This window comes from Suncus etruscus, chromosome 6, assembly GCF_024139225.1.
Source record: "Suncus etruscus isolate mSunEtr1 chromosome 6, mSunEtr1.pri.cur, whole genome shotgun sequence".
NCBI lineage: Eukaryota > Metazoa > Chordata > Mammalia > Eulipotyphla > Soricidae > Suncus > Suncus etruscus.
In genome coordinates this window covers 126,503,296-126,511,303 of record NC_064853.1, presented here as the reverse complement: position 1 = coordinate 126,511,303, position 8,008 = coordinate 126,503,296, and positions in this window count along the sequence as shown.

The window sequence follows — 8,008 nt, the reverse complement described above, 5'->3', positions numbered from 1 at the left end:
AGCGGAATTCCCACCACCAAAGTTGTCCTCACTCCACCCTTGTTCCTAGCATGCATCCCATATTCCTCTCCCTTACCACCCCCCAGGCTGCTAGTATAAGTGGTCCCCTATGTGTCTATCTTGTTGTAACAGTTTACCCGCATTTTGCTGCTTTCAAATGATTCTAACTGGCTGATTAATCTGCAGAATACAATCCTCTATGACCAACTTTTCATTATTTTTCCATTTTTCTCTGTTTCTGACCATGGACCACATTTTACATCTAGAAATTAAACCTAAGATATAATATATTTTTTTTATTGGTTTTTGGTTTTTAGGTCACACCCGGCTGTGCTCAGGGGTTACTCCTGGCTGTCTGCTCAGAAATCGCTCCTGGCAGGCACGGGGGACCATATGGGACACCGGGATTCGAACCAACCACCTTTGGTCCTGGATCGGCTGCTTGCAAGGCAAACACCGCTGTGCTATCTCTCCGGGCCCAATATATAATCATTTTAAGTTATATAATTTTGTCATTTCTGGAATTTACTTCCAAATTATTGGATTCATTATTTTATATTTAATTTTATTGTTATTATTATCATTATTAGTAGTAGTAATTATCTGGTTTTGGGACCCACTCGGTGATGCTTAGGAATTACTGCTGGCTATGCACTCAGAAATCGCTCCTGGCTTGGGGGACACCTCTAGAAGATTTCATCATTTTTCCATCATGAAGATTAATTAAAGTCCACTCCAATCAATGTAAAAATGTTTTGTCATCCTATTTAAACATCATCTTCTCCCCATGTAGACATATGGGAACTCTTCCTGCTTCAAGAGTGTAGGTAGAGAGGGGAGAGTAAGGGTCAAATCAGCTTTACAGGCCTCAATACCTCTAAATTTCTATGTTGGTAAACTTCTATGTTTGTTCTTGAAGTGCATAGCATAGGTCTGTTAAGAAACAACAGTGACCTTTGCCAAATCTCTTAGGTATCATGAATACCTACATCTTTCTCCATTCAGCTTTGAGTCCTTTGGGCTACCCTCATGGGTGAGGGTTGCTTCGTGTCTCTGGCCATACATTCCCTGTGAAGTCCTATTGACTTATGAGTGTCCTAACTATTGAGACTGTCCACAAGCAACAGCTCTGCCTCCCTGTTCATGATGACATGTATTATTTTTTTCTTCCCTGTTCACAGAGTCACAGAGTTGTTATAATGATATTAATATAGGCAGAATGCTAACTTAGCAGCACACCACAGCTGTCTGCTAGCTTTCTCAGTCTCTGAAAGGGATATTTATGGACCACATTTACTCTTGGTATTGGAGTATTTTTGTATTTATTTTTTCAAATACTGTTTTCCCTCATTTCCTCATTTTACCTAATCTCTGTGTATAAGGATTGAAATTGGAAAGGCCTGACAATGACCATAGCATGAAGCTAGTGCAAGGAAAGCAGAAGGAGATAGGGAAAACTTGACCTTTACTTACTGAAGAAGTCACTTATAGTGAGAATTAAATTTACAAAATCAGATTAACAAGAAAAAAAGCATATTGATGTTGGCATGTTTGTGGAAGTTCTCAAATGTAAAATAAGACTCCAAAGACATAGCTCTATCAAACTATTTGCATTTTGGTTGAGTTAGTTGTGGAGAAGGACTGGAGTAATTTTTTTTAAATTTATTTAAACACCTTAATTACATACATGATTGTGTTTGGGTTTCAGTCATGTAAAGAACACCACCCATCACCAGTGCAACATTCCCATCACCAATGTCCCAAGTCTCCCTCCTCCCCACCCGACCCCCGCCTGTACTCTAGACAGGCTCTCCATTTTCCTCATACATTCTCATTATTAAGACAGTTCAAAATGTTGTTATTTCCCTAACTAAATTCATCACTATTTGTGGTGAGCTTCCTGAGGTGAGCTGGAACTTTCAGCTCTTTTCTCTATTGTGTCTGAAAACTATTATTACAAGGGTGTCTTTCATTTTTCTTAAAACCCATAGATGAGTGAGACCATTCTACATTTTTCTCTCTCTCTCTGACTTATTTCACTCAGCATAATAGATTCGGTGTACATCCATGTATAGGAAAATTTCATGACTTCATCTCTCCTGACAGCTGCATAATATTCCATTGTGTATATGTACCACAGTTTCTTTAGCCATTCGTCTGTTGAAGGGCATCTTGGTTGTTTCCAGAGTCTTGCTATGGTAAATAGTGCTGCAATGAATATAGGTGTAAGGAAGGGGTTTTTGTATTGTATTTTTGTGTTCCTCGGGTATATTCCTAGGAGTGGTATAGCTGGATCGTATGGGAGCTCGATTTCCAGTTTTTGGAGGAATCTCCATATCGCTTTCCATAAAGGTTGAACTAGACGGCATTCCCACCAGCAGTGGATAAGAGTTCCTTTCTCTCCACATCCCCACCAACACTGTTTATTCTCATTCTTTGTGATGTGTGCCATTCTCTGGGGTGTGAGGTGGTATCTCATCGTTGTTTTGATTTGCATCTCCCTGATGATTAGTGATGTGGAACATTTTTTCATGTGTCTTTTGGCCATGTGTATTTCTTCTTTGTCAAAGTGGCTGTTCATTTCTTCTCCCCATTTTTTGATGGGGTTAGATTTTTTTTCTTGTAAAGTTCTGTCAGTGCCTTGTATATTTTGGAGATTAGCCCCTTATCTAATGGGTATTGGGTGAATAGTTTCAGGACTGGAGTAATTTACAGCAAGTAGAAAATTTATCTTGAAATTAGTCAACCCAGGTATTACTCAAAGAATTCCATATAGTACCCCAAGCACTGCCAGAAAATCCTGAGGGCAGAGCAAGAAATAAGACGTGAGCACTTCCATTATTTTCTCTCTCTCAAAAATAAAGGGGGGGTAGAGATTAAATTGGTGTGCTGTGTTTTCATTTCACCATCCCTGGTGATACTGGTAATAGTGATGTTTGTTTCTTTTAACATGAGGGGTATAGAGATTTCTCATTGGTATTTTAATGTTACTGCTTCCACAAGGAAAAGTCATATTAGGAAGTACAACTTGCTTTTTATTTCCATTTTAAACAAATAGAAAATATGCCTTATCTTGGAGTAGAATATTTTGTAGCATTATTATTTTGGGGACTGCATTCAGGGTTTACTGCTGGATTTTCATTTAGAAATCATTTCTCACAGGCTCAGGGGACCATATGGAATGCTGGGTATTGAACCCATGTCAGCTATATGCAAGTCAAATGCTCTACCTGCTGTGCTCTTGTTCCGGCGCAATGTAACTTTATTTTGTCCTCGTTATCGTTTCAGCTATCCTATGGCCCACACACATTAAAAATTAAGAACTATTATTGTTTTCATTGACAGCAGGTTTAATTCCAGGGAGGACATTCAGGAGGCATCACAAGGAACAAATATATCCAGTTCTTACCTGCTACTTTCAATATATCTTCACATTTAGGGTAAGAGTCCAAATAGTTTATATTTGCCCTGTTCTCACTCATTCCCAGGAAGTGTAACCATCCTGTGAAGTTAACTTTAAGTTATTCATGTACACAATAAAAATATACATTTACTCATGAAGTAAATGCCCACTGCAGCCAAAGAGCAGAACTAAATTTCCAGAGGTAAAACCAAGGCCTTGGATTTAATCCTCCTGTGCTCTGCTCAGGAGGTTCACACAATAATAACATTATTGTTATATGGAAATATTGAACTCCTCAGGTCAATGAACTGATGGGATTGATCATACCAGAATGTGACATGCATTGTAAGTAACTAGGTGGAATCCAATGTGACAGGAAGACCCTCCAACAGACACTATGATTTCCTTAAAAAATATAAAAGTAGGGCCCGGAGAGATAGCACAGTGGCGTTTGCCTTGCAAGCAGCCGATCCAGGACCAAGGGTGGTTGGTTCGAATCCCGGTGTCCCATATGGTCCCATGCCTGCCAGGAGCTATTTCTAAGCATAGAGTCAGAAGTAACCCCTGAGGCCGCCGGGTGTGACCCAAAAACCAATATATATATATATATATATATATATATATATATATATATATATATATATATATATATATATATATATATATATATATATATAAAAGTAAAATGCATGAAAAGGATATGTGTAGTGTAAAAATATCACTGAGGATAAGATCAATTACTTGCAATGTACAAACGAAAAACACGCTCAAGTCAACTCAATTGTTAACCAAAAAAATGTACTGATAATGCAATTAGGGAAAAGTAAACCTTGACTTATATTCTATAGTATTTAAGAATCTTTTCTTACATTTTCTAAATAAAAAGGATATTGATGCTGTTTTTATATGTTAAGTCTCCAAAACCCTGTAAGTTATATATGTTTTTAGATACTTGCCTAGCATGAAACCAAGCATGATTGGATCCAAGCATCATGTTTTCCTCTGAGCACAATCAATTGTGACTACAAGCAAAAGATAAAATCTTTTTAATATATAATGTGAAACTATTTGCAGACAGGATGATATTATATCTACAGTTTACCTCTAAATAGTAAGGACTGGAAAAAAATCTGAAGGAAAGATAGAATAAAATTTATCAATAATTATTGTTCTAGGGCTAGTATTTGAGTTTATTATGATATTCTACGCTTGGGTGTATTTTAAAGTTTCTTCAGTAAAGGTATTTAAGTCCTATTTTTATAGATTTAATAGGTAATCAGTAGGATTTAGTGACTAATTGGATTTGAGAATAAGGAGAACTGGCTTGTAAGAAGATATTCGTTGGTGATACAAATGCAAACATGTAAACAAGATAGAAGATTTAACAGGGAGATGGTGAGTTCTGTCTTTGACTCTTTGGGATTGAGTTATTCCTATAACAATCAGGAGCAGATGTGCAACAGTAATTAAACATACTATGTATGAAGTTCAGGGGAAATTTGAAACTTAAAGGCATTCTCAGAATTGATGATATAGTTGAACATATGGACTCAGAAAAATCATACATGAAGAGAATCTTAGAAAGTTTGGTGAAATGCATTTCTTAAGGTTATACTCAAGAAAGGGGCCTGAGTGGAGCCAGAAAAAAAGAAAATGAAAAGGGCTTTGTGAAGAAAACTACAACACTCTAATATAGCAACCAATATTCAACAACATATTAAGAAAAGTGAAGAACATGACTGACAGTGCCAACATGGAGTAAGTATTCTCAGTTGGGGAACAAGTAAACAATTGCTAATACCCAACATTCAGGTGCGAATTATCAGGTTCATAAAAATGCTGCCAACATTCTTTGTCAACAAAATTCAAATTTCAAGGGTTGCGGATAAAACTAGTATAGGCAATGATGAAAATGATTTCAGCATTTAAATGTTTTATGAAAATTTGGTGTCACCTGGAAAGTGTAAGCATAGAAGGGAATAGAGAACATAAGCACCTATGTAGAGGGGAGAAATGAATGGATAGGGCACAAATCTATGCCACCTAGGGAGAAGAGAATAATGGGTTATCAACATACGGTGAAAATGTCTTGAAATATCTTAGAAAAAAATGTGGCAGTGTCTGTGATTGTATTTGTTCAAATTCCTAATGTTGTAAGAGGCAGATTTCAAGTTTCAAGTCAGTAAGGAGATCTGGGAATCTGTAAGAGTTTGGGAAGTTTAAAAAGTTACTGAGTAGGTGACTTAGGAAAATTCTATCCTGACCTTTCCCTGGAGAAAAATGTTATCCCAATCCGAATTTCAGAGATTTTCTTCATTTTGTGCTTTCCAGTTTCTCTTCACTTAGAGATGTAAATAGGTAATTAAACCATGCTTGGTTGTTGCCATTTTTTTCATCATTTCATATTTTTTCCTTTTTTCCCTTCCACTACTTTATTATAGTTTCTACTTCTAATTTATTGCTAGCTCAAGTTTCAAGACAATATAAATGTGTTCTTGTCTGTATACGAATATTTAGAAATCTTAAAATGATTATGGTGTCCTTAGTGATGGTGAGCTTTATAGTTATTATAGCAGTGATAGAAACACTAATATACTCTTTTCATGTGAAAAATATTTTTTCTTATTTTATGGATTTAATGTAATTATTTTGCATTAATTCTATTACTTATCTGAGGAATTCCCCCCTCTATTTCCACAAGTGAATGAAAACATTTGCCTTAGTCTCATTTCCTCCTCCTCTCTATTTTGCTCACCTTTACACCATATTATTTCATAATTTTTCTCGTTATTTGTTCAGTTTACATGCAAGACTTGAATGCAATGCAGGTTGGAAATGATTAGTCAAATATTCACCGCCTACTTGGTATAAGAAAACATCAGTTGTGACCTTACTTACTTTCTCTGATGCCATCCTTCCTGTAGAGAAAAATGTCTGATTTGTTCTATAAAAATGTATATACATTCCACTTCTAATGCATTTATGCAATTGTGTTTTTCCTGTAGTGAATGCAATTTCTAAGAAAGAAATTACTACTTGATTTCATTTTTTCAGTTGGATTTTTGTTTGCTTTTTTGGGGGGCACACTCAGTGATGCTTATAGATTACTACAGGCTCTGCATGCAGAAATAACTGCTGAAAGTGCTCTGGGTACAATCTGCAATGCTTGGGATCAAACCTAAATCCACACTGTGCAAAGCAAGTGCCCCCCTCCCCATTGTACTGTCCTTTCAGCTTTCCTCTCAGACTTCTTGAAAGGTTTACAATCCCATTATTTTTTCATTCCATTTTCATTCTCATTTTTTATAGAATTTTTAATTACCAATGATTTTTTACATTTCTTAACTCATGTGGGGTAGGTCGCATCAAATATTTATCAGAGATGAACTCACATCCCACCCAGAAATCTACAACTGTAAGAGTTCTTTTCTGTTGCTTGATTGCAGGTCTTATAATGCTTATTGGCTTATTAAAGGTTTTTAATTTAAATAATAATGCTAATGTTTTAATCTCTTTTCAAATTAGTCAAATAGTCTTAGTATTTAGTTTGGAGGGCAGGCCATGGCTGTGCTTAGTAGTACTGTCTCATACTTGATACTATTTGACACCTGCTGTAAATAAAATATGTAGGATATTCTCATTGGATTGATGTTTGTATAAATTTTTCTGTGCAAATATTTTTATGCCATGCATTTTGGACTGATTCTTGAGCTTTCTGATATTAAGTGTGCCAAGCATTGTGTGTGTGTGTGTGTGTGTGTGTGTGAGTGAGTGTGTGTGTGAGTGAGTGTGTGTGTGTGTTGCAATAATGTTTAGGACTGGAGAGATATAGCACCTTATCAGTTAACATATCAGATGTCTAACCAAATTTTCATGTGACTTGTTCTATAATACAAGTTTCCACTTATCCAAGTTGACTCTCATTAGCCACTGTGCCATAATGGCTTGTGGGAAGACTGAACAGAAAATTGAATTAATGCAAGTCATTTCTCAATCATTTCTCATTCTCGTAAAATGATTAAAGCTGAGGTAAGAGGGCTCATTAAAATGGAAAACATTAGGCTCATTAAAAAGCCATTAAACCATCTCAGGCCTCTGATTTATTTTATTGTAACCTTAAATTGTTTAAAAGTCACTGCGCCCCACAATTTTTTTTTTACTGAAGAAATGTTATTTAAATGTATATCCTGTCTATGTAGTTATCTGATCTTAAAATAATCTCTTGGTATTATTGCTTAGTTTGTAACTCTTTCAGATCAACATAAGATTAACATAAATTAGAAATCACCTAACAATCCCCAATTCAAATAGATTTCCCATCCAATATCTAGTTTAGTAGTTCTTACACTGCACAAAATTTTAAAATGTTTTAACCTGGTATTTAACCTTGAAGAATCCTGCTTATCCAGGCAAATGGAGTGTCCATCAATTATTTTATGAAAATAATGTGATTAGTTTTGTTCAGTAGCAACAATTTATTTTGCCAATAAAGGAGCTAACTTGGGAAAATATATCTTTGTAGGAAGTTTCACTTTCTATTTGCCATGTTTTAAATATAATGCAATTAGAATGCAAACAGGTTTACTCTTTTATTTTGTCTTTAAG